Source organism: Rhinolophus sinicus, chromosome 1 (assembly GCF_057876585.1).
Source record: "Rhinolophus sinicus isolate RSI-liver-muscle chromosome 1, RSI-T2T, whole genome shotgun sequence".
Lineage (NCBI taxonomy): Eukaryota > Metazoa > Chordata > Mammalia > Chiroptera > Rhinolophidae > Rhinolophus > Rhinolophus sinicus.
Genome location: NC_142501.1, coordinates 58754120 through 58779767, shown reverse-complemented (window position 1 = coordinate 58779767; position 25648 = coordinate 58754120). Strand labels below are relative to the sequence as shown.

Here is a 25648-nt window from a genome sequence, read left to right as displayed (position 1 = left end):
TGACTGCAGAGACAAACAAGGGAGACAGTGATTAGAAAGACTCTCAGGTTCCAGTCTTGGGTAATAGAGGGATACTAGTGTCACACTGAGGAGTTTAGATTCTATCACGCAAGTGATGGAAGCTGCAGCAGACAACTTCAGGTGCCCTGCAGTACGAGCCCTCAGCCTACCTCGGATTCGGCTGCAGCTGCAGCAGACAGTCCCCCCACACTAATAACATCCCGGAGTGGCCACCACATCTCTGGCTTTCTGCCAGGTGAAGCCTGGGGCGCTCCCTCAGCCAGCATGCAGGGCAGCCCAGAAATACAGGGAGGTTAATGTTCCCAGCACAACCTTCCAGAAATGGGGACGAGAGACCTTTGAATAGATGCCTTAGCCTCCTGTTCTCCTGAGGGACAATTAGAGATACATTCTACCCAGTGCCTCAGGGGCCCCAGCCAGACTGAGTCCCAGTTGTCCACAGTGGTAACCAGCTCAGTGACACAACTCTTTGTGGATTTCTGCCTTCACGGCCTCACTCTCCTTGCTCCCCCACTCTTGCTTCCCAGGGTCACCTCCCACATAAACTCCCTGAACTCACCACATCAAAGCCTCAGCCCTGCTTTCATCCCATACCGGAGCCACTGAAGACATTCTGACAGAGGAAACAAGAAAGAAACAGCAGGTTGTAGGGAAGCTGTTGGGTGATGCCAGCACCTTAACCGCCATGTTTACTGTGAGATGCCCATGGGACCACATGGATATGACCTCTGTTACACCTACAGAACCTGTGCTCACTTCAGTAGCACATACACTAAAAAAACCCGACAGAACCTTTTTTGCCTTTATTTGTCACTGTTGACCTCTCTCTCTTTGACATGCTTCATGGACATAATACTTCTCAGGTTTTCCTCCTATGTTTCTGGCTACTGCTTTCGATTTCCTTTGTAAAATTAAGTTGATGGTGTTGAAGCCGGGTGATGGGCACATAGGTGGCTGTGGTAGTAGTTTATGCTTTTGTGTGTTCCACACTTTCCAAAATACTTTTTAAGAATAACTTTTAAATGAGGTTTTCTCCTCTCTTCTCCATCTACCCCAGTTGTTCTCAAATGTATGCAAAAGGGTACGTAGGCATCACCTGGGGATCCTGGCTCACCTTGCCTGACTTGACCTGGCCCCTGCTATTTTTCTGACCTTATCTCATACCACACTATCTTGTGCTAACATTGCTCTGGCCACCCTAGCCTTCCTCCTCACCCTCAAACACACTAATAAGTTCTCTATGACCTTTGCACTTGCACAGCCACAGATGGTAGACACCACTGTATGATCTCTGCTCAAATGCCACGCCCTCAAAGCAGTCACTCTAAAATAGTGCAAGCACGCGCGCGCGCGTGCGCTCGCGCACACACACACACACACACACAAGCTCTATCACACTGATCTGTTTTATTGTCTGGTTTACTTGGATTTTGTCCATTAACTCCATGTGTGTCGCACTCCTACAAGATGTGTTTACTGCTTTATCCCAACTTCTGGCATATTTAAAATGCTCAATAAATATTTGTTGGATGAATGAATAGATATATGCCTGCAAAAGTCAGAAGAGAGAGCTGAGGGTATAGATTTGGGAGCTGGCATCACAACTGTAACAGTTGAAACCCTTTTATGAATTGGTTTGCTCAGTGAGAGTGGATAGAAGCGAGGAAGACCAGAATAGAATCCAGGAGCTCATCGACAGAGTGGAAAAGAAAAAGGAACCTGGCAAGGAAACCAAGAAGACATGGCCAGAAAGGCTGCAGAGAAGCACTGGACGGAGACCTGTCCTAGAAATCAGGACAAAAGAGAGTTCAGGAGCAGGAAGTCGGGGACCGACATAGCAAAGAAGGAGTTGGACAAAAACATGCCCGGATTCTGGTCACTAGGAAGTCACTGATGAACATCCAGTTCCAGTAAAATGAGGGGCAACCGGCAATTAATGAAAGTCACTGGCCAGATGGCTCAGGTGGTAGAGCACGAGCTCTCAACAACAAGGTTGCTGGTTCAATTCCCACATGGGATGGTGGGCTTCGCCCCCTGCAACTAAAGACTGAAAACGGCAACTGGACTGGGAGCTGAGCTGTGCCCTCCACAACTAGGTTGAAGGACAACAACTTGGAGCTGATGGACCCTGGAGAAACACACTGTTCCCCAATATTCCCCAATAAAAATTTTAAGAAAGAAAGAAAAAAAAGAAGGAGGGAAGGAAGGAAGGAAGGAAGGAAGGAAGGAAGGAAGGAAGGAAGGAAGGAAGGAAGGAAAGAAGGAAGGAAGTCATTGGATAAATATCCAGGCCTTCTACCATTTAGAGGGACAATTCTGATGTCCCTCAGGTCCCCAACAGGATTGAGACCCAGTGGAAGCAGTTCAGAAGTACACCTTTTATTGGCTTGTCTTCCTGCCCTGCTTCATTCTCCCTACTACCTCTCTCCTGCTCCCTGTGGACCTCCCTCCACAGAGCTATTAGCATTTGAATCCTCAGGCTCTGCTTTCAAGGAAATCCAAACTAGAGCAGACTCATTACATTTCTCATCTCTTTCTGTTTTTCAGGTTGAGAATGAGACTTTCCCTTACATCTCACCAGAACTGGTTCATTGTGCCTATGTGTACACTAATCATAACCACAAGGGAAGGAGATTATTATGACTGGCTTAGACCATTCATGATTATTCCTTGGGGCTGGGCATACCATCCATTGAGAACATCAAGCCAGATCCTGGCTTTATCTCCAAACCATCATGATTCCCATGACTAATGAGCATGGGGGCCCCTCACAAGGATGGCACAGCTTAACCACTACATATTCTCTACCTGCACCAACCACAGCTACAGACTTCTGGGCACTCAGTTCATATCTCTGTTCTGCAGGGCACCGTGCTAAGTGCTCGGGGCCAGAATGCAAAGACCATAAAATAGAATTCCTAACCTAAGGTCTGTATCATCTAGACATATTACATACACAGGACTATAATGCCAAAGTACAGAGAGTAGCACAGTTGATTCTAAATCAGAGGGAAGAATTACCAGTCAGGATAGACTAGGATATAATAAAGAAACAAACAACCCCTCAGATTTCTTTATTCCACCCTACGTAGCCCTCATGGTGGACAGGAGATTCTACTCCATGGTGGCATGATCACACCAGAATTCAGTCTGATGGAGAACCCGATATCTGGATATTACTGAGATAGAGGGAAAGAGAGCTCAGGAAGGTTTTGAATTAGCAATTGAATTCTTGGCCCAGAAGTGAAATGTATGACTTCCTTACAACCCGTTGGCTAAAACTGGTCACATGGCCCAGTTCAACCTCAGAGAGCCAGGAAGTGAGATTGTACCATGTGTCAGAAGGCAGAGGAGCAGAGGTATTTGGTGAACAGTGTAAAGACTTCCAGAAAGCATGAAGGAAGAATGACATTTGAACTGAGCTTTGAAAAACATTTTAGTCTTTAGTAGATGAAGTTAGGGACAAGGGAAGAGGACCTGCCAAATAGAGAGCTATACAAGAGAAGTCACGGAGGCCTGGCTAGTGTGACCAAAGCCAGGCTTCACAGGGGGCAAGGGTAGGGTTGGGATTGGAACTGGACAGGAAGGCTGAGTGTAGACTGTGAAAGGCTTTGAATATCATAACAAGGATTTTATACTCTAATAGATTATTGGCAATAGGGGACTGCCGAAAGGTTTTTAAGCAGGTAAGTAACAGGATCTGATTTGTTTTTTAGGAAGATAACTTTGGTGGCAGAAGGGGAAGGAGATTGGAAAGGAGAGAGACCAAAGGCTCGGAGACTGTCGGAGGCTGTTGTAATAGTCCAGGCAAGCGAGGAGGAAGGCCTGAGACGAGGGAGAGGCTGGGAGGAGACCGAGGAAGAGACAGGTGGGAGAGATACTTCTGATCTAGAAAAGATCACTGCCTTTAAAAAAAAACAAAAAACAATTCAAACTTATACAAAAGTAAAAAAAATACTCTAACAAAGCCCCACATACCATCACCCAGCTTTAATTGTTATCCACACTGTCAGTTTCACTTCATCAGCACCCTCTCCCTGCACTCCACGAAATTAGTTTAAAGCAACTCCCAATGACCATATCATTTAATCTGTAATTTTTTAAGTATGTGATAGTCTTTTAACCATAACTATAATACCATTATCACACCTAAAAAAAATAACAATTACTTAATGTTATCAAATATCCAGTCAATAGCAAAATTTCCCTCATAGTCTCTCTTTTTTTTTTAACCCAGTTGGTTTGCTTGAATCAAGATCCAAACACAATCCACACATTCCATTTGGTTCTCCCTCTTTTTCTCCCTTGTCATCTACTAGTTGAGGATCCTGGGTCGTTTGTCCTATAGAATTTCCCCAAATCGGGATTTTGCTGATGGAATCCCCCTGCTGACATTTGACATGCTTGTGTTCCTCCTGCATTTCCTGTGAACTGGAGGCTGGATCTAAAATTTCCCTCCCTTGAACAGAAGCAGCAGGAAAAGAAGGGAAGGGAGGAGGGGGCCGTTGTTTACACAACATCAAGGCACTTGGTGGGTTGTTTATAAAGATAATCTCATTTAATCCTCTCTACAACCATTTGAGGTGAGTACTCGTTATCACTGCTTTGACAGATGAAGAAACTGGGACTCACTCAGGGAGGTTAAACAACCTGCCCAAGCTCACAAAGCCAGACACTGTAGGAGCTGGGGTTGGAACCTGGCTCTGTCTGACTCCAAAGCCCCTTGTCTTTCCACTGCCCCAGGATGGGGAAGAGGTTTGGCACATGAGTGGCAGTGCCAGAAAGGAAGGCTAGCTATCCTGACTCCTGAGACAACTTGAATGTTAATAAAAGCGATTGCAACTTACATACTCGTACACCACAAGGACCTAAACGATTAATGCTGCATCATTATCCCCATTTTACAGGTAGGGAAACCTCAATCCAGAAAGGGTAAGTGGCTTGCCCTGGGCACTGCAGTTGGTGAGCAGAGCCAGGATTCACTCCCAGGTTTGTCTGACAGCAGAGACCATGGTCTGCCCCACTGACCTACGTGGCCTCTCCGAGTGGATGACTCCAACCTTCCTGGTGGGCATAGTGGGAAGAAATTGGGTGCAGAGACAGGAATCAGCAGCCCAGCTTTCCTGGCTGGAATCTGGAGAGTGAGCTCTCACTGTTGGCCCAGAGTGGATCTACTCCTTTCTGCGACATTACACAACCAAGACAACATATACTCAGCTCACAGCAGTGAGGCGGCCAGGGAGGGCCAGCCCACGCCGGGCCCCATCAATCTTGGTGGCATGGACTTCCTCCTAGAGCTTTTTCAGGGGGCCCACTCCCTGCTGCAGCAGGGCTAGAATCCAGGAGAAGCCTACTCAAAGGGCAGATGGAGGCAAGTCTCCTGTTCTAGCAGCCCCATAAGCAGTTCTTCCTCCCCAGAACTGCCATCAACAATCAGAGAGAAAAACCAGGACATTCTCCCCCACTAGGATAGTTTGTATGCTTTGCACTTGCTGCTGCGTTTCCTTCATCTAAAAGCTCTAAAATTTCAAATAAAAAGGTACAATGAAAGCAGCAGCAGGATAAATAGCCACAGTGATCTGAGCTGAAACCCTGGAAGCTTTATTCACATCTTTAGAAAAACTCTGAAGGCTCCTAGTAGCAGCTGCAGTACAAAGCTTCACATTTTAATTCTAAGGCTGCCAGAAATAGGTCTGTCAGGCCTGAAATATCACTGCATTTCATTACTCTTAAATGTGCATTACCATCTCTGCCTCATTACCAGCCGGGGGTATTCTCCAGACCAACTCCAGAAGGAACTGGGAATCTGGGACTTGTAGGGTAAGGGGAGAGATTGAGTTGGGGCTAAAACACGTGGATGGGAAGAGAGACCTAGTGGCTTAAAGCCTCAAAAGGACACAGATTAGACAGAGGCCCACAGAAGTGGAGGATTCTGTTATTAATATGTCCCCAGCAGGCAGGAACTTGGGAGAGTCTGGTGTCACCAACTTGGGCGATGCAGCCAGGACTGTGGGAAGAGGCAGGACTGCTGGGGTGGTGGTGAGGACAGTTGTTGAGCAAAGAATGGGGCCTGAAGAAGCGCTAGGTAAAGGGAATGGAGGCCTTCATGCCTGGCGGCAGGTAGGAACCAATCAAAGGCAAATTAGGCCATCAAGTCCTGGGGAGTCTGAAATCACAGGCACAAAGCAACCAATGACAAATCCTGGAGGGAGAGAGCTGCTAGAGGTTTGGAAGTTTGGAGCCCCGAGCAATCTGCATGTTTATAATAAAACTGACACTCAGGGCAGCTCTGAATAATTCAGTAGGCACTGTGATCTCGTTACAGTGTGTGTCCCTAGGGTACAAAGGGAGAGGGGCTGGCTCAGCCCAGGCCTGCTGCCATCGCCTGGCTCTCTGAAAGGGCGTGACAGATGGGCCAGCTCTGGCCACCACCCAGTCATGCTTCGTACGGTGATTGGTTTTCAAAGGAGGACAGGGTTTGTGAATGGAGCCAGCTTGTTGCTTGTTGCCTTCAAATGGATGCTGCTGGGTCGTGTGGCCAGGCTGGGCCCCCTTGTGAATGGGGCATCACCAGTGGGTGGTGAAGAAGCCAGAGGTGACTCCCCATCCTCTCCCCCATCACTGCTGAGGCTGGGGGTGGGAAAAGGGGGAGAACAGCCCTAGACCTTTCTCTCTGCTGATAGATTTAACCCTCCATTGGTGTTCCTCTGTGCTAGTCCTATATCAGTTGGAATCAAGTTCAGGTGCATATACCAAAAAAAAAAAAAAAAAAACAACGTTAAAACAAGATGGAAGTTTACTTTTCTCTCATGTAAGGAAGTCCAAAGATAATCAGCATAGACCTGGTTTTTCAGTTCCACCACCACCAAAGACCTAGGCCCTTTGTATCTTGTAGCTCTGCCATTCTTAGTCCTTACATGCCACTCCTGGCCCAACCTGACTGCTCACATTCCAATATTATATCCACATTACAGCAGCCACCAGGGACAAAGAAGACGGGAAGGAGGAGCCCAAGGCACATGCCAGCATTTTTTGCAATTTCCCAGAAGCTGTCACACAAAAGCTTACACTTAATAGACAATAACTTACTTAGGTGGTTATACCTAGCTGCAAGAGAGGCTGGGAAATGTGTTGTTTGTTTTATATGACCATGTGTTTGTTGGCAGACAATTCTCCAAGGTTGTATTGCATTTCTGCATGTCTTACAAGTGAAGCACTGACTGTCCTTTGTTTCAGACTCTCACTTCCAGGATAGTGAACATCCATGGAAGGTATATAGTCCTTCCTCCAGAGCGAAGGGCAGGCCTATTATAAAAGATTTGGGCTTCCCAAGTTTGGGTTCCACTCCTGAAATGCAACCCACTCCATGTCCAGGTATCACCTGGTCTTCTTTATGAAGCCTTGTGGGAATTGGGGCTGATATTCTTCTATTGTTATTACTGTGAGTAATGAACTGTCCATCTCTGACCCAGGAGTCTTAGCTCCTGCCAGCAGCTACATGGGCTAATTTGTTATCTTGTAAATAGGATACAATTTTCATATTTTCACAGTTCTTCATAGTGTTCAGCTAGGAATTAGGGTTTCTGCAGGGTTAGTTACTAGAAATCTGCCACAGGTCCCTTCCAGGCAATTTGAGCTGTCCACATATGTGTTTTCAGGTGTCTCTGCCCCTCCCACAACCAGAGGGAGCAGCCTTCAGTGAAACGCCAGCCACTTCTAGATTTCCAGCGGGTCCAGAAATGTCCAAAGACAGAGAAGCTAATGTATCTGTTTGCCTCCTCAGCTCTGAGTGGGCCCTGAGGAGCTCCTCCATGTCCCCATCTAGTTGGTTCTCTGATTAGAGGAAGGCGCTGAATCCTGCGCCAGCTTGTGTATCTGGAATGATTTGGTGACCTCCTCTTCAATTCCCAGAACCAAACAGCACCTCCTTGTCTATCCCTCCCGCCATCCTAAGTCTCTCTGGTGTCTGTCCCCTCTGCCCCAAACCCCACTGCCCTGATTCAGACCCCATGGCTTCTCACCTGGATTCTCATAGCAGCCACCCCCCAAACTTCAGTCCAGGCTCCAAAGATCTGCCCAAGTGACCATTCTAAGAAGTAAGTTGGCTCATAGTCCTCACCACTTCTGAACAAACTGCAAACTCCTTACTGTAGCACCTAAGACCCGATTGTTCTCCCTGTCCAGCTTGTCTCTCCACCTCTGCACTCCCCCATCCCGTCCCCCACCCACTGGCCCCAACACCCTCATGCTCCAGCCACTGGAAATACTGAGCTACTCTGTAGTTCCTGGAAAATGCATGGCTTTCAAACACACCTGCACTTTCACACCTGCTATAAATTCTTCTGGAAATGCCCTTCTTCTCTCCTATCCTTGCCCCCTGCCTGGGCACCTACCAATTCTTATCCACCTTTCAAGACCCAACTCAAGCATGTCCTCATCTTGGAAGCTGTCCCTGTGCTCCTCCTCAATTTCAGCAGCTGGGCTCTGCCCCTCTGTGCTGCCACACAACTGTGTACACACATTATCCCCATTAGGGCACATTCCACAATGTATGCAATTATTTGTTCACATTACTTGTCTGTTCCTCCAGACAGTAAGATCCTGGAGAGCAGGGATCAGAAGTGTTCGTCTTTGTGACCCAGCCATGTTCAATAAATCCTGGCCACCTGAATAAATAGATTGTCCCTCACTTCACTCATCTCCAATTCCAAGCTTAGCTCAATGATGAGCTGTGACCAAGTAACACAGCCCAAAATAGAAGCTGCTCCACTGAGGGTTTCAGGCTGGAAGATGATGCTAGGATGAAGAAAAAGGAGCAGTGAGGCTGGAGAGTGGTGAATAAAGGTTTGCCCCTTCCAAGGAATGGGAGCTAGGTGATGAGGGGCACAGAGAAGATTGAGGTCCCAAAGGAAATGCAGACCTGGGCCAGATCACGTGGAGCGGCATGTCCATCCCTTCAGGTATGTGCATGGTTGGGGAAAGGGGGCAAAGAGGGGAGACTCAGTATAGGCCATGGGGGTCTGGATTTGTACCAGATGCTACCAGCGCCATCATGCAGACACAGAAGGAATCCCTTAATAGCACTCTCAGGAACACTAGAGCTCAAAGTGTTCCCTACGCCCCCAGGACAGGGAGCTCAGTCCAGTGCCAGGCACTCTGCCCACTGCCTCACTGCCCAGGAAAGCGACCCTACACAATGAGATCCGGCTTACACATTAAAATGCGTCCAGCCCTAAATGCAACGAGATATAGCGGATTAGATCTTGGAACAGAAAAAGGACATGAGTGGAAAAACATGAAATCCAAACAAGGTGCGTAGTTTGGTTAACAGTATCGCACCAATGTTAATGTCTTCATTTTAACAAAGGTACCATGGTTTTAAGTAAGACGTTAACTTTGGGGGAAACTGGGTGAAGAGTATATGGAAACTTGCTATACTAGCTTTGCAACTTTTCTGTAAGTCTAAAATTATTCCAAACAATATATTAAAATAAAATCAAAAAAAGGAAAAGACTTTAAAACATAAGCTCAAGATTTAAGAGGCAGGAAGTAAGTGAAAGTATAAGTTTAAATGGAAGATAAAGGAGCAAGAAAAGAAGATACATATTTAATTCTCAGTTAGGAATCTGAAGACCTTTGCTACATTCATTCACCCACTCAACAAATATTTATTGAGCATCAACTATGTGCCAAGTATTGTTTTCAGAGCCGGGAATACCTCTGCCCTCCTGGAGTTCATATTTTAGTGGATCTATAGCTTAATCTGTTTATCTAACCCCACTCTACCCTACAAGCTCCCGAATTCAGTTCCCAGAACTGAAAAGTGGGGCCAGTTTCTCTCCCCCATCGCATCAGGGTCCAGGAAGGGCTTTGCTTGACCTGAGAGAATTAGGAGACCTGAGGTGGCCCCAGAGAGGGCCCTGAGTTGGACTAACTCCTTCTCAGCTTCAAGCTAGTCATGAAACTATGTGCCTGGGCTTTCACATCTGTAAAATGAGCAAACTAGTAAGAAACCAACTTCGTCCCAGAGATATATTGTGGTTGAGTAGGCATGAGAGTATATTTAAAGGATAAAAGTGCTTGTATTAATATGATTGTTGTACATATTTAGATCCAGACCAAGAAATGGATTAGGACCTCTCTTCCGTACTAATTACTACACACCCTCTTCTTTCTGTCGTCAAAGAATCTTCACAACTGGAGTAAAACATCAAAGCAAACTTTGCGCCACTCACCCGGTGAAGGGCGCCAAGCTGGGCGGTCAGCCTGGACCAGCTGGATGGTCAAGGCCAGATTCAGGCCCACGCTCCTACCTCATCCTTAGGCAATGCTGCCACAGTGGGTAGGAAGCTCAGCACTGTACCCTGGCCTGCACCCCGCGGCCGCTTGGGCCTCGGCTCCCAGAGGAGGGACTAGCGGCTGCACTGCGTTCTGGACCGGGCCCCGCGCCTCGGATGGCGCTGGAGGAACCCGAGACCTGGACCACACCCCATTAGGAGGCTTGTGCTGGCGATCCGGGCCACGCCCCGCGAGGGGCCCAGTGCAAGCGGTCCCGCCTGGCCCCAGCCCAGCCGCCTTCAGAGGGAAAGTTGTTGCTCAAGCTTGAGGAATGCGGAGCCACAGCGGCGCGGGAGGAAGCAGTGGGAGATTACAGCAGCCAGCGGGCGGGGACCCCGCGGCAAACTGCACCCTAATGTAAACAGTGCTTCCGGCTGGGAAGTGTCTCCGCCCAAGGGTCCAGGCGCATCCACCGCATCCACCATCAGGAGGTGACAATCACGCCCTCTGGTAGCACAACGTGAGGCTAGAATGGCCAAGCCAAGGGCCCTGCCCCTGGGCAATTGGGAGCAAGCAATAGAGGCAGACCCAAAGACCGAGGCAAGAACCTCCCACTGGAAAACTCCAAGAAGGCAAAGATTTGTGTCTGCTATGTTCATGATTAATCTCCCAGTCTTGAAAAATGCCTTGAACATAGTAGGTGCTCAATAAACATGTTTGAAAGCATCCTTTAATCCCTCTTGGCCTCAGTTTCCTCCTATGTTCAAGGAACGGTTTGATCTCTGAGGCCCCTAGCAACTCTGAAATTCTAAGATGCTGAAATTAAATCCCATGTGTACTGCTGTGGTTTGCTTTTAGTTTTTCAGGGACATTTTTAGTGCTACCCTTTATGATGTGCCAGGAGTGAATTTGACACCAGATGGCTTTTTTTTTTTTTTTTTTTTTTTTTCAAATAAGAAAGAAGACAAAGGGAGGGAGAAAAATATTTTCCAACTGGCAGTACTGACAGCATTTTGGAAGAGAATCTGGGGAGGCAAAGAGAAGCTGTTTCAGTCTGATTCTTCCTCCTCCCGCACACTCTGCCACCCTGGCCTCCACCATAAATGGGGTAGATCATACTGGTGCTTTTTATAGATGAGGCGAAGGGAACATCATCACAGGAAACTCCACCCGGAGTCAGTACTTGCTCTGTCCTCTCTGGCTCCACAGAGGGCTTGCCCCTGAGCCACAGGGCTATGGGTTCCAGTTCTAGGCAGGGCTCTGACTAAAGGCTGATTCTGGCGTTAATTAGGACAGAGAGATCCTTGGCAAATCAAAAGCTAGAGCTCCCTGCCTGGGGAACATTGAGAAAAAAATAGCCAAAATGGCAGTCTCTTCTGGAATTCCTCTTCTCTTGGATCCCAGTTCCCTCTCCTCACATAGGGAGGAGACGGAACTGGTCCTTGCTCAGAATAGCCTCTAGCTCAGTTTCTAACGTTGTGGCAAAGACAAAGGAAATTCCTAGAATGAGCCAATTTGGCAGTGTGTACAGTGATGTCAACCAGCGTGCTACAGGCAGTCTGCTTGGGTTCAAATCTTGGCTATACCACTTACTATTCGTTTGAGCAGGACAAGTGACTTTACCTCTCCGTGCCTTAGTCTCCTCAACTGTAAAATGGAATAATTAAAGTTCCCACCTTGTAGGACTGTCGTAGGATTTAAGAAGATAATACAAGAAAAATGTTAGTGGCCTGCCTCTTCAACAGACCAACAAGTTAAGCAAGCATTCAATATTTCTCTCATTTGTTCGGCCACATGACCCCCAAAGCTAGGACCTCTTGCTGGGTAGGCCCTTAAAGAGCCCCACTGTGGTACTGTCACCTCTGGGCAAAGGAGTCCAGCTGACTGGTCCCTCCCTCCTCTTCCTTCACATCCCCAGGAGACAGGAGGAAGGGAGCACAGGATGAGCAGAAATCCTGCATCAGGCTCCAATGTGATGAATCACCCCTAAAGAGATTTAGGGTGCTAGTAAGAAATAGTCCAACCTTATCCCTGGGGAAGAAGGGAGTAGTAGGCAAGGAGAGGAGAACTGTGGGTACTAGGTTGGGAGATTGTGACTGATGAGTAGACAGTGAGGGACTTGCACTAGCTGCCCATGGTATACAACCCTATTGGGTATTCTTGATTTTTTGCTGATAAATTGTTTTCTAATTGTTTTAGATGCAGTGTTCTTGAATCCTTGACCAGCAAGGTCCTTGAGGCCAGGCCTTATCTTTCTATTGTGGTATCCATCCCACATGAACTCCCAGCAGAAGCTACACAATAAGTAAACACTCTGAGGGTGGCCGGATGGCTCAGTTGGTTAGAGAACATGCTCTTATTGACACGGTTGCTGGTTCGACTCCCACATTGGATGGTGGGTTGTACCTCCTGTAACTAGATTAAAAACGGTGACTGGACTTGGAGCTGAGCTGCGCCCTCCACAACTAGATTGAAGGACAACAATTTGACTTGGAGCCATGGATCCTGGGGAAAACTACACTGTTCCCCTTCCCAAATAAAATCTTTAAAAAAAAAAAAAAAAAAAAAAGTAAACACTCTGGAAGTGCTTATTGATTTGGTTGAACTTTGTTACTGACTAAATGTTTGTGTTCTCCCAAAATTTATATGCTGAGATCCTAACCTGCAATGTGATGGTATTTGGAGGTGGAAGGTGGGGCCTTTGGGAGGTAATTAGATCATGAGCCCCACAAATGGGATTAGTGCCCTTATAAAAGAGACAGTTCTCTTGCTCCTTCTGCTATGTGAGGACATAGCTAGAAAATAGCCATCTATGAGCCCGGAAGGAGATCCTCAGCAGCCACTGAATCTGCCAGCACCTTGATCTTAGCTTTCCCAGCCTCCAAAACTATGAGAAATAAATTTTTGTTGTTTATAAGCCACCTAGTCTATGGTATTCTGCTATAGTGGCCTGAACTATGACATGTGAAAACAGGGGAACAAGTTGGAACTCCAGAATGGAAGCAAGCACCTGGCACTCGGGGACCAGGGGACCATCTGCTGGCCCCATGTGTCTCTCCTTCGACCCATAAGCTCTCCCTCCAAATACTCCATTCAAAGTTGTCCAGTCTCTAGAATGTCAGTGACACCTCGGTTCCCAGCCTATCCTACCACAGGGGAGGTGACGTTTCCTGTGGTAGGTGATAACTTCAGCTACTTTGTCACTCCCAGCCTGCATGAGCCTCCAAGGAAAGTTTTGCTGCCATCTCCTTCCCTTTCTGGAATGCGCACTGGACTCCCAGCCAGGACAGAGTCAATTGCTGCCCTGAGACATTTTCTGGAATCCTCATATGGTTCTTCATGTGGGTGACTCATTCTCACCCTTTGGCTCTCTTCTTGAGAGGGGACTTTCTTGACCACCCGCTTAACAAAATTAACCACCCCCCCTAAAAAGTACCTCGCATGATCCTGTCTATTTTGTTATTTACCTGCTCATTGTCTCTCCACCCCACCCACACTGAAGGTTCCATACGAGCAGGCATCCTGTCTTCTGCTCGTCACTCTATCCCAGCGTCTTTCATGGAGCCTGGTATACACTAAGTGTCTGCGTAATGAGTGGTGGCCTCCTCCCTCGGTTATTCCTCTTCTCTCTAGCATTTTCAGTCAGTTCTTATCTATTAGGCAATTCTTGTATCTCCAAAAGATGTGTCAGCCTCTTTTATATTGAAAACTTATTAATCCTGCCCGTTAGCCATCAGCTTATTTCTCCCTCTTTTACCCCACCAACTACCTGGGAAAGATGCCCGGCATTTATGTGTCAGTTAGGACCTTTTGCTTGAAATCAACAGAAGACCAACTAAAGTGGCTTAAACAATGAGCAAGTATATCATTTTTCCGAGGCAGAGACGGTTAATTCCACTTTCAATAAAGTCAAGGCCCCAGTTGGTTTCTTTGCAATTCTATCCAGACCCCGGGCCTAGTGGGCTGCTCCTTATATCTTGTTAGCGAGGTTGAATCACATGCCTAGGCCTAACCAGTCTCTGGCAATGAAGTAGAAGTGCCTGACTGACTGCTTAGGCTTATCAACATTTATCTCCTGTGGCTGAGAAGGGTCTCCTTTCCTGGGTACATGCGGGTAAATCCAGGAACAAAAATCAAAGCTTACCAGCACGGAAAAAAAGGTAGGGAGTGGCTACTGAATCTATGAGCTGCCCAATAATCTTGCAACAAATTGTTTTTCTGCTCAAGTTAGCCAGAATTGGTTTCTGTGGCCTGTAACCACAGAATTCTGGCTGAAGCAGCTCTGGGGCTGCTCAGTGAGGAGTGACAGGAGCAGCATTCACAGCCAGAAGGAGTGATGTCAGCACACATCCAAGAAATAGAATGGAATGTCCACACAGAAGCCGATGTGAAATAGCCCTAAGACCCCAGGAAAAAGTCAGCTGAGTTTTGAGATATAGATTAGAGGCTGTATGTTTCAGGTGACTTTACTGTGACTATGTAACCTAGGGAAGATGGATCACATGGACATTCATATTGAAGTAGACAGAAGTGACCACCCTCCCTTTTAAAAATTCTATCTTTCCTTGGTGTCCAAGAGGCCATCCACCGAGATGACTGGCCTCTCCCACCCACTGCCTTTCTTTCTTTTTTTTAATTAATGTATTATATTTATTTTATTTATTTATTTATTTATACAGTTTTTTTAATTTATTGGGGTGACAATTGTTAGTAAAATTACATAGATTTCAGGTGTACAATTCTGTATTACATCATCTATAAATCCCATTGTGTGTTCACCACACAGAGTCAGTTCTCCTTCCATCACCATACATTTCCCACTGCCTTTCCTTCAGACTTGAGCAACTGTGCTGCCATTCCTTCCCACCACCTCATCTCTCACCTTCCTCAAGGACGTGCTGCTTCACGGTTCTGCACTTGAGCAGCTCTCCCACCTCTGGACCCAAGACTCCATCATCACCCAGATTTGCTCCACCCTCAAATGTGAGACTCAGACCTTCCTTCTCTAACCTCCAACTCTTTTCCTTCCTCCTCTTGGCTTCCCACTCCCACCGAGCCTGATTTGGGCCAGTCCCATATCAATATCCAATTAGTGGTTGTCAATATTGTCTTATCCTCTTCAGCCTCATGGCAAAGGGTCTGCCCCAAAGCCAGCCACACTACTACCCATCCCTCTGGTTCTGGAATGCTCTCCACCCTTCTTCACTCCCTCCCTCTGATCTGGGGGTTACTCCCCACTGCTTACTCCCTCCATTCCTGTTCCTAACTATACTCACCACTGATTCTCACCTCAACTAGGCCTCATGGAACCCAGTACTCATCCTTGTCATCTCTGAGGTGTTCCCAGTCAAGTTCCCTCAGCAGCTCTTCTAAGTTCTGGAAGCTTCTCTCCTTGCCCTGCTCACCTTCCTCCTACAGATGATCCACTCCCTAACTCTTTGTCAGCAGAACCAAGACAGACATCCGTGCTGTCCATCTCAAGAAGTCATCTCAGACTTCTGGTCCTAAGATGGAGTAAAATCCTTTCTGTCCCCCATTTCTCTCACCCTCAGAATGACAAGAATAAGAAACAGAAACCCAAACTCTATCTTCAATTAAACTAGGAGACATTTAGAATCCTGAACCACTTCATGTAAAAACAGAAAGTGGATAGAAGAGTGGCAAATGACTAGGAAAGACAGGCCCAAAATATCCAGAGGCATATACCCACAAGAAGCAAGCCGACTCCTCCCTCAGAGGCCCAGAGAAGCTCAGCAATTAGAAGTAGCAAGTAAACCAGAAGGCAGGGGTCTAAAAACTAAAGAGTAATTAGTCAGGAAACCCAGTCATTCCCAACACAATTAAGTGACTTATTGTGTCCCCTTCCCCACTCATGCAAGAAATAGGAAGATTGATTCTGCAGATACTGAAACAGAAGGATTCTGAACTTTGTAGAGGGTGAGGGTAGAGAAGGATTGGGATAAAAAACGGAGTGAAAGCCAGCATTCTGAATTGCGTTACTCAGCCTGCTTGCCACACACCTCTCACCACTTCCCACAGTGCATCTTAGGACTCTGGGCAGGTAAGCTTATAACCTTCAAGTGGGAGGGTCAAGTCTAGAAGATCCTTTTCTGGAAAAAAACAAACTGTGCCATTGATACTGACAATTGGGGTCCTCAGTGAAAGAGTCCAGACAGCCACCTAATTGCCCCCTTATGAGCCCACATTGAGAGCTTTCAACTGGTCTCTAAGTGCCTCCTTCTCAAATATGAATGGATAGCCAAGGAAAACCAGACATCTGAGGAAAGTCTCCAACATAATACAAATCAAAACAACAGAAAACATAAAGTCAGAGGAAACAGAGACAATACAGGAGAAAAACATTTCAAATTAATATCCTCAGATAAGGCATGTATCCAAAGAAAAAGAACATGAAACTATTTTAAAAAGAAAAGAAAAACAGGAACATGAAGCACTCTTGAATTTTTTTTTTTTTTTAAAGAGAAAGGGTCACAACAATATGGTTAGTAAATGGATTGACATACGAGGTCTGACAATTAAGTACGTGAACTGGTTGCAACGATGTTGCTAACCTTTACTGATATCAGAGGGATTATTCATTATGAATTTGTACCAACTGGACAAACAGTTCACCAAGTTTACTATTTGGAAGTGCTGAAAAAGCTGTGTGAAAAAGTTAGACAACCTGAACTTTTCTCCAACAATTCATGGCTCTTGTATCACGACAATGCACCAGCTCACACGGCGCTGTCTGTGAGGGAGTTTTTAGCCAGTAAACAAATAACTGTATTGGAACACCCTTCCTACTCACCTAATCTGGCCCCCAGTGATTTCTTTCTTTACCCAAAGATAAAAGAAATATTGAAAGGAAGACATTTTTATGACATTCAGGACATCAAGGGTAACACGACAACAGCTGTGATGACCATTCCAGAAAAAGAGTTCCAAAATTGCTTTGAAGGGTGGACTAGGTGCTGGCGTCAGTGCATAGCTTCCCAAGGGGAGTACTTTGAAGGTGACCGTAGTGATATTCAGTAATGAGGTATGAAGCAATTTTTCTAGGATGAGTTCGCGAACTTAATGAGTTCCGAACTTGTATAACACTGAGGAGAACTCCCAGAAAATAGAAGAAAGAGATGGTCAATAAGAGAACAAGAAGAGAATCGGAGGATCAATCCAAGAGGTCCAGTATTCCAAATAATAGGAGTTGCAGAAATTTCAAAGAAATTCCCAGAACTAAAGGACATAAGTTGTTAGAATAGAAGTTCTTAAACTTTAGCATGAATCAGAATACCCAGAGGTTTGTTAAATACAGATTTCTGGCCCTATCACCAGTTTCTGATTCAGTAGATGTGCAATAGGGCCCTGAATTTGCATTTCTAACATTTTCCCACATGTGATGCTGATGGTTCTGGTCTAGGGATCACACTTCGAATACCATGGTTAGATAAAAAGAAACCTATCAAGTACCTAGGAAAATGAATGTCAGTATATTGTGATGTTTCAATATATGAGGAAAAAAATAGAAAAATCTTAAAAGTGGGGTGGGGTGGGAGTGGGAGGTGAATTCACAAAGTATCAGGAATCAAAAGAACATGAGACTCCTTAACTGCAAAATTAGAAGCTGGAAAACAAAAGAACGTTGTCTTCAAAATTCTGAAGGAAAAGGATTTTCAACCTAAAATTCTATACCCAGCCAAAACTATTCTTCACAAGTGAGGATGGGATAAAGCAATTTTAGGTATGCAAAGGCTCTAAAACGTTACCTCCCAGGCATTCTTTCTCAGGAAGCTACTAGAGGATGTGCTTCATCCAAATAAGGGAGTAAACCAAGAAAGAGGAAGACAGCAGGTCCTGAAAAAGAGAAAAGGGCAAAGGGAATTCTTAACTACTGGCAATGGGAAGTCTGAGAGTGACAGGTGTGCTACAGGACTGGAGAACAACACATCCAGAGAAAAGTAGGATGGAGCGCCCCAGGACAAATGTCTCCAAGGAGAATCAAAACAGAACCTATAAGATTACAAACATGGGTTTGACCATGTACAAAATTGTACTGAAACGTTTTTACAGAACTGTTCAAGGGTGTGAGAAGACGGAGCCAGAGATGCAAAGAAAACCAAGCAAATAAAAAACGAGGCAATTAACTCCAAGAAAAACAAAAAAAGTTGTTTAAGAAAGGAAATGTAAACAGAGCACATAACAAAAAGTTATATGAGAAAAGGAAATGTAACCAGAATACTTGCCTCAAAAGTAAACTATTTTCAAAGTCAATAATGAAATCACTGAACATGGAGTTAGCCACAAATTATGTTATAAACATAATGGGGGTGGGGGAGGAGAAGAGGCAGTAAGAGAATCAAAATCTTCATCTACTGAAACAAGAAGTCCACAAATTAGATAGATGAATCCAGAATGGCAGTGCATGTATTACTTAGAAATAAGGAAGGAAATACCAGCAGAAGTAGCTAAAAGAGTTGGAAGTGGTTGCCCCTAGGGAGGAGGATAAAGATTGGGAGAAAGGCCAGGGGGACTTCTGTTTTTGTTACGAACCCTTTAGAAACATTTGATTTTTAAGCTATGTGTATGTATTACCTTAATAAAAATAAATATTAATTTTGTAAACATCTATTAAAGGAGGTGTCACACCTTCCACTACCGCATGCCTGCTGGTTCCCATGTGGACACAAAGGAGCAGGGGTTTCTCCACTCTTCATCCTCTCCCAAGTGGGCATTATCTATCAGCTCCATCATCTTCCTCTCCCAAATACAATCTATCTCCTCCTGCTCCGTCAGCAATCCACCTAATGGCTATGCAGCCCTACTGAACTGTCAGTTTCCAGATCGTGCCTCTGGGACTTGGCACGCACTGTGCCCTCTATCTGGAAGGCTATTCTTTCCTACTCCACTCTCACCCCAAGCAATTAACGAGGGTTTATACTTCAGGCCTCAGTTTAGACAACACGTCCTCCATAGCTATCTTCATCCCCCACCTGATCAGGGCTCAGTGCTCCTTCTCTGTGCTTCCATACAGCTGTGCTTCCCACTGTTACTTTTACCTGTAAATGTCCCTCATTTGTTTGACTTTCCCACTAGAGTGGCCTGGTGCATGGTAAAACAGTCAATGATCATGCAAATAGTTAAATACACAACTCACATTTAGTAAGGGCTCAATAAATATTCAAATGAGTGAATTAATGATTCATGAAAAATGCAGCCCTGCCTCTCCATTCAAAATTTTTGCCACCTTTCTGCCATCTCTGTTCTACTCTGTACTCTCTCTCTCTCTGTCCTACAAAGTCATACTTCTCAGTAAAGTTGTCTGTGACCGGTGCTTCAGCATGCAATCTACCCACGCCTGCCTCAATATCATAAAGAAGCAAAAGACTTTTCAAGTGACCAGGGTCAGCTCTAGTATGTAATAGGGCTGTCTAACTATCTGAGTTCCCACTAGAATGGAGTGAGCAGCTTAGGCTGCCCAGCTCCAAAGGATATCAATCCCCTCTTGGATTCCCTGTCTCCAGGCCCAAAGTACAGCTCTCAGAGGCCTGGGACCCAGGCTAAAAAGGAGGAACACTGCTCTGGCTTTGGCCTGCCTAGCAAGGATAGATCTTGGCCTAAACTGAGCGACTGGCTCTATCTAATTTTCTCATCTCCCTATCCATTTTGCAGGCCAAGAGTTGAGATTTCCAGCCCTTTAAAGTGGCAGGCCTAGGTACTCCTGGCCAGTGTCAACTGCAAAGGGATGCGGCCCTTGCCTGGGGCGTGTGGAGGACTAGAGGTAAGAAGCGTGAGTGCTCGGCTTGCGCCAGACACACAGTTAGGCACTGCAGGGTAAAAACCCGCCGAGTATCACACTCCAGGAGCTCTACAGGTCGAAATGAATCTGGCCTCCGCGAAGGCCGGTGACAAGGGACCAGGATCTGCATCACTGGAAAGCCTCCAGGTCGCTAGCCTGGGTCAGGGGCTTCCTGTCACCCCACCCCCACCACGCCAAGACCTCAAAGGGCCGCGTGGGGCTGGGAATACAGCGACCTAAGCTTTGCCTCCAAAGGGGCAGGCTGAGCTTCGGGGAGGGAGGGGCCGCACCCGGGGCCCTGAGCACTGATGGGTGGAGGTGGGGCACAGGAGGGGGTGGGGCAAGGAGGGGCCCCTTCTCTTTCCCCACCGCAGGAGTGGGGGAAACTGGGCAAGGAGGAGGTTTGGCTTGTCTAGGGAACCTGTAAATACGGGCCTTGAAACTTGATCTGCTCCTGTCGCTTCCCTATTTAGGAGAAGGGCCCAAGCCAGGCGATTTAGTGGCTGCTGGGGGCGCAAGTCACGTGACTGCTCAGGGCTGGGTGGGGGGAGGGGAAGCTGTGCTCCCGAGGAGCCGGGATCAAGGGAAGCAGGAATCCCGGCCAGGCCCACCAACTCCCACCCCAAATAGTTCCATTTGTCCTTCTCTTACACTCTGGAACATTGACCTGGGGTGGAAGGTCGAGGGTCTGCCCTGCTGCGGGTGCCTCCACTCCACGTGCCCTTTCTAAACCGGGCAAGGTCTGTCTGGTTTCACAAAGCTCTGGTTAGATAGGACATGACCCCTGAGGTGCTAGTCAAGCTGAGGCTCTGCTCAGGGTCTGGGACTTCCCTGGCCTGGGTGATGGAGAAAGTACCCAGGAGGCTAGCATGCCACCTCCCAGCCTCCCTGCCTCAGTGGCCCAGGACATTAGCAGTGCCCAGACAGGAAGGTGCCAGCTGGAACTGGCTTCCAACAGAGCCTACTGTGTGCCAGGCTCTGTCATAGGCAGGGGTGTGGAGAAAAAAAAGACAGTGCCTGCCCTCAAGGAGCTGACACTGGAGTGGGGGGAACGGTCAAGTAAACTGTAATGAAAAAATAGGAGCACAAAGGAGCACCTAAGTCAGACTAGACCTGGGAGGATGTGAAAAAGAAGTGGCACTTGAATTATATTTTAAAGGGTGAGGAGAGGGAATAGTGTAACGGCAGAGAGAACTACCTGTGCAAAGGTGTGGAGGCACAGAGCATCAAAGAATCCAACAGGAGCCAGAGCTGGTATCTAAGCTTCATCCCGAAAGTCCTGGGGAATTGCTGAATCATTCCATGTAGACAGGATCAGATTTGCATCTTCTAGGAGAGCTGGGGATGGATTTGGATTTGGGACCTAGAGAAGGAAAGAGGTTGATTAGGAGCCTGTCGCCTGCCTCCCCCGAGACAGCAGCAGTGGGAATGCAGAATGAAAAGGCCAGACAAAAGGAAGAGCTACTGATCTTCAGGACAGCTTGGGGGTGGGTATGAGTGGGCAGGAAGAGTCGTGAGTGAGCTCAAGTTTCTGGTTTGGGGAACTGAGCAGGTGATGGATGCAGAAGGAACAGGTTTGAAGGAAAGGTTGATGATGAGAGTGATATTCACTGAGCACTTCCAGTGTTTCGGGGACTATCTCATTAAAAGAGATAGTCTCACTGAATACTCACAGTAACTTATGAAGTAGGTACTACTGTTATCCCCATTTTAATATGAGGAAACTAAATCAGGGGTTAAGTAATCAAATGGTAAGGGTAAGATGATGAGCAGGCCTGCATCTTGCAGAATGTATTATCCCAAATCCGAAGCCCCAGTGAGGTTACCCAGGCTACTCTACAGAGAAGCTATATCCACTTCCACAGGCTTCTTCCTCTCTCCCCAGCGCTAGCACCTGGCACCCCACAGCTGTTCTGTCACTGTCACTGGGTCTCCCTCCTTCAATCCACCCCACCTTACCCCCAGGACCTTGCCGAGCAGCCAGGATGGGATCATGCAAGCCTTGTGACAGGAGGGCACAGGGCTCCAGAACCCTCATACTGAGACTCCACCTTCCCAGTTACAATACAAAACGGCAGTGAGACTCTGGGAACAATCAGAGAAACCAAGAAAATGGATGTATTCCGTCTGTAATAAAAGTAAGAAAAAAATTCAAATAGAACATTTCAATGACATCAGAGGGTCATGAAAGGTCTGCCTAGGCCCAACCCTGTGTTTCTTTTCTGTGGAGAAAGGAGCTGGGTTCTGGATCAAGCATGCGTCCCCCACAGAGGAAGCTCCTACAGCTCTGTTTCCCTTTCCCAAAACTTGGCTCAGGAACACCCAATCCAACTTGAGTAGTCACAGGAGACAGACAGGGACTGCCACTCTTTTGAGCCCCACCCTCACCACCCCACTGCTTGCACTGGGGATAGGGGTGCTGCTTTTTCCAAATTGCCTCTCCCCAACCTTCCAATTGAGGTAAAGGGATGGAGCAGACAGGTGACAAGAGAGAGTCTGTAGCTTTTTCTTGGGAGAGCTGTTAGGCCTAGAGCTCCCTGGCTTCAGCTGTCACACTCTTGAACCTAATTAAGCAGCCTACCCAAAGTCACACAGCCAGCAACTGGCCCAGGGCCTGGAGCAGGAGGTTATTATTTACGAGGCTGTTTTAGGCAGCAGTTAGAATGTCCACTTGCCTCCCACCTCCCCCACCCCTTCACTGTAGGAAAGAGGGCCATCATGACCCCAGAGAACTTTCTGGCATGGAGACCTGTAATCTGGGGACAGGGTAGTGAGAAGCATATAGCACTGAGTCCCTGCCTGTCTGTGTTTTGGGGTTCAAGGCTCCAGTAAAGATGCCACTGTCTTTATAGTTTCTGGAGGCACAAAGGTCCTCACCAGGCCTCAGTGGGAATCTTCCCTCGTTTAACACTGCCACCCTACCCCCACCCATCCCGCCTTCCCGCCCTGGGTTCTACTCATACCCTGTGCCTCTGGTCTTGGAAGTGTCACTGTCTGTTTTCTTATACATAAACCTTTCTTCAACCTCATAGCAAGAGGTACGTGAAGGCCATCTTCTCTGCACCTTTCAGGAACATCTAGAGGCCTACACTTAGGTGTCCACAGCAGACAGCAGATGAAAGCAATGTTGTTCCAACTATAGGTCACAACCTGGAGGTGGGTCGTGAAATCAACTTCAACGGTTATGGCCAACACCTTGAAAAATGAAATTAAATACAATAGAAAATATCAGGGTGCATGCACATGACAAGGATAAGTATTGTTGCCATGAAACTTGTTTCAGTTATCTCACAATATAAAATGTTTCTTGCTGTGGGTCACTGAACCTCTGGTCAAAAGAACACTGGTTAAGTCAGAGTCAATACTCATATAGCAAACACATAAAGGCTGCCTGTGTGCCAGGCACTACACTGGGTACAAGAGACCCAATGATGAATACTATAGTCCTTAGTCTCAATCCATCTTCTGGTTGGGGAGCCAATAAGCAAACTAACAATTGCAAGACATGATGCTAACTGCTCTGAGAGAGTATGTACTGGTAGGAGGCTATGAAGCCCTGACACGAGAGTGAATATCTGGGAGGGCTTCCCACAGGAGGTGATGCAGTCAGAGTTCTTAGGAAGAAAAGACAGTAACTAGGTTCTAGTATATCCTCCATCCTATAGACAGGAAAGGAATTATGGTAACATGTCAAGAGTTCTAGTAGCAAAGTCTAAAGACTACTTCTAGTTCTGCCTCCTCTTCTGAACAAGCTGTGAGACCTTTAGGTGAGTCCATTAACCTTTCCAGATTCTGTTTCCTCATCTACAAAATGAGCTTATCTGCTCTGTCAACCCCAAAGAAGAGATCGAATGAAACAGATGTGAAAGTACTTTGTAAACTATAAATAGGGAGGGATTGCCTCTATGGATGAGGAAATGGAATTGTAGAGAGGTGTCCTGCCTAATACTACAGAGCTGGGGGTAGTAGGTCCCCCCTGAATCCTCAGCCCTCAGCTCCTGCCTGCACTCCTCCTTCCTTTGCAACTGAGCTACCTTGTAAGAGGGAGGGGGCAGAGCCCAAAAGGCCCCCTAGCAACCTGACTATTGAAGATTTACCTTAAGAATACTATTGTTTCAATGATCTTCTCATAATGACGGGAGGTAAAGCTGTGAGAACTCCTCCCTATCACCTCCTGTCAATGAATTAGGATCTACCCAAACTCAGTGTTTAAAGTTACATAAGCATCATTCAGATCTTTTGTAACAGCTACTCTCTTTTTGGAAAAACAGCATTTCCATTAAAATGGTGTTATGTAAAAAGATTTTGTATATGTATGTGTGGGAACAGAAGGAACAGGCACCATGAGCACTGTTAAGGCACACAGGCATGTACACACCCCTCACCTGTCCTCATGAATGAGGGACTATGGGGAGCAGGTGTTTGATAAATTAACTTAACATGGCAAATTAAAATTGACCTACTTGTCCTCTGACCCCCCCCAGTGAGATCAGGTGCATGTTGGGCAATGGGCACTGCAGCAGGAAGGCCATCCATCAGCCACCCCGGGGACCAGATAAGTCTTGATCTTCCTGGAAGCCCCTTCCTTGGCAGGGTGAGTGAGTTCCATTGAATCATAGACTATTAGGAAGTAGCTCAAAAGTCACCCAGTGCAATCTCACTCTACATCACTCTTGCCAGCCTTGAGTTGAACAGCTTCTTTCCTTCCAAGGTAGACCATGTCACCTGTGGACAGACGTAGCTCACTGCAAAAGACCTGATATTGAGCTTCTACTTGCCTTTGTGGAGCCCTCACTTCTTGGGAAACAAATGAGAAACAAATGAATATCCCTCAGCTAGTCTTGGGCAGGAGGCTCTTGAGAGTCCAGGAGTCATGCCAGCCTGGGGCCTAAGAGCAAGGAGAGGCCAGCGAGAAAGAGTCCACAGAGCTGAAGCTCGTCCCTTAGGGATCTCCATCCATCTAAACTGAGGCTGGGACTATACCGGGAGGAGGAGTGAAGAGAGCTGTGCAGAGTTGAGAGGAGCAGAAGGGTTAAGCCTCAAAAGGGAATAAATGAATGGCTTTGAGCAAAGCCCGTGTGCACCTCTTGTCTCATTTGAAGTGTAGGGGTCAGACATCACGAGGTCAGTTCCACCTCTGATACTCTGGAATCCTGCGTCCGCCTCCACACACATCTCTTTCGGGATTCGATGGTTGTGCTCTTTTATGTGAAATAGTGGGTCCACGATTCGAGGGCCAAGCAGGAAGTAAGAAAACTGCCCCGAATTCTCTCACCAACGCCCGACCTCGGTTAGGCTTCGCGGCTTCCCCTGATTGCCCGAGCAGAAAACAACAAACGAGAACACCCTAGCACAGAGTAGGGAAAAGCGAGCTTTGGAGTGTCCTTTTAAGTAGTTGGGAAGGGGGTGTGGCCGAGGAGACTGGGAGGCCGCTGCTAGACGAAGGGGGAGTGGCCCGGGGGCGTGGCCGTAGCGACTGGAATGTTGTTGGGTCCTCGCACCGCATAGTAAGGAGGGGCCACGCCCCTTTTCTGCAAGCGGGCCAATCGGAGC

At 46.9% G+C, this 25648-nt stretch overlaps 1 long non-coding RNA gene across 3 annotated transcripts in view; it reads right to left on the bottom strand.

Moving 5' to 3' along the window:
* The window catches only part of LOC109453006 (uncharacterized), a 38837-nt gene extending 13249 nt beyond the window's left edge, over window positions 1–25588 (bottom strand). The window contains exons 1-5 of one of the 3 annotated variants that reach the window (XR_016022087.1): window positions 25180–25588; window positions 23059–23290; window positions 22055–22222; window positions 21294–21458; window positions 18066–18153 (exon numbers count right to left, since the gene is read on the bottom strand). This is a non-coding gene — a long non-coding RNA (uncharacterized LOC109453006). The remainder of the gene's footprint in view (window positions 1–18065; window positions 18154–21293; window positions 21459–22054; window positions 22223–23058; window positions 23291–25179) is intronic. The other 2 variants (XR_016022088.1, XR_012493932.2) reach the window with 2 other exon arrangements.
* Between the last annotated feature and the right edge of the window lie 60 nt (window positions 25589–25648).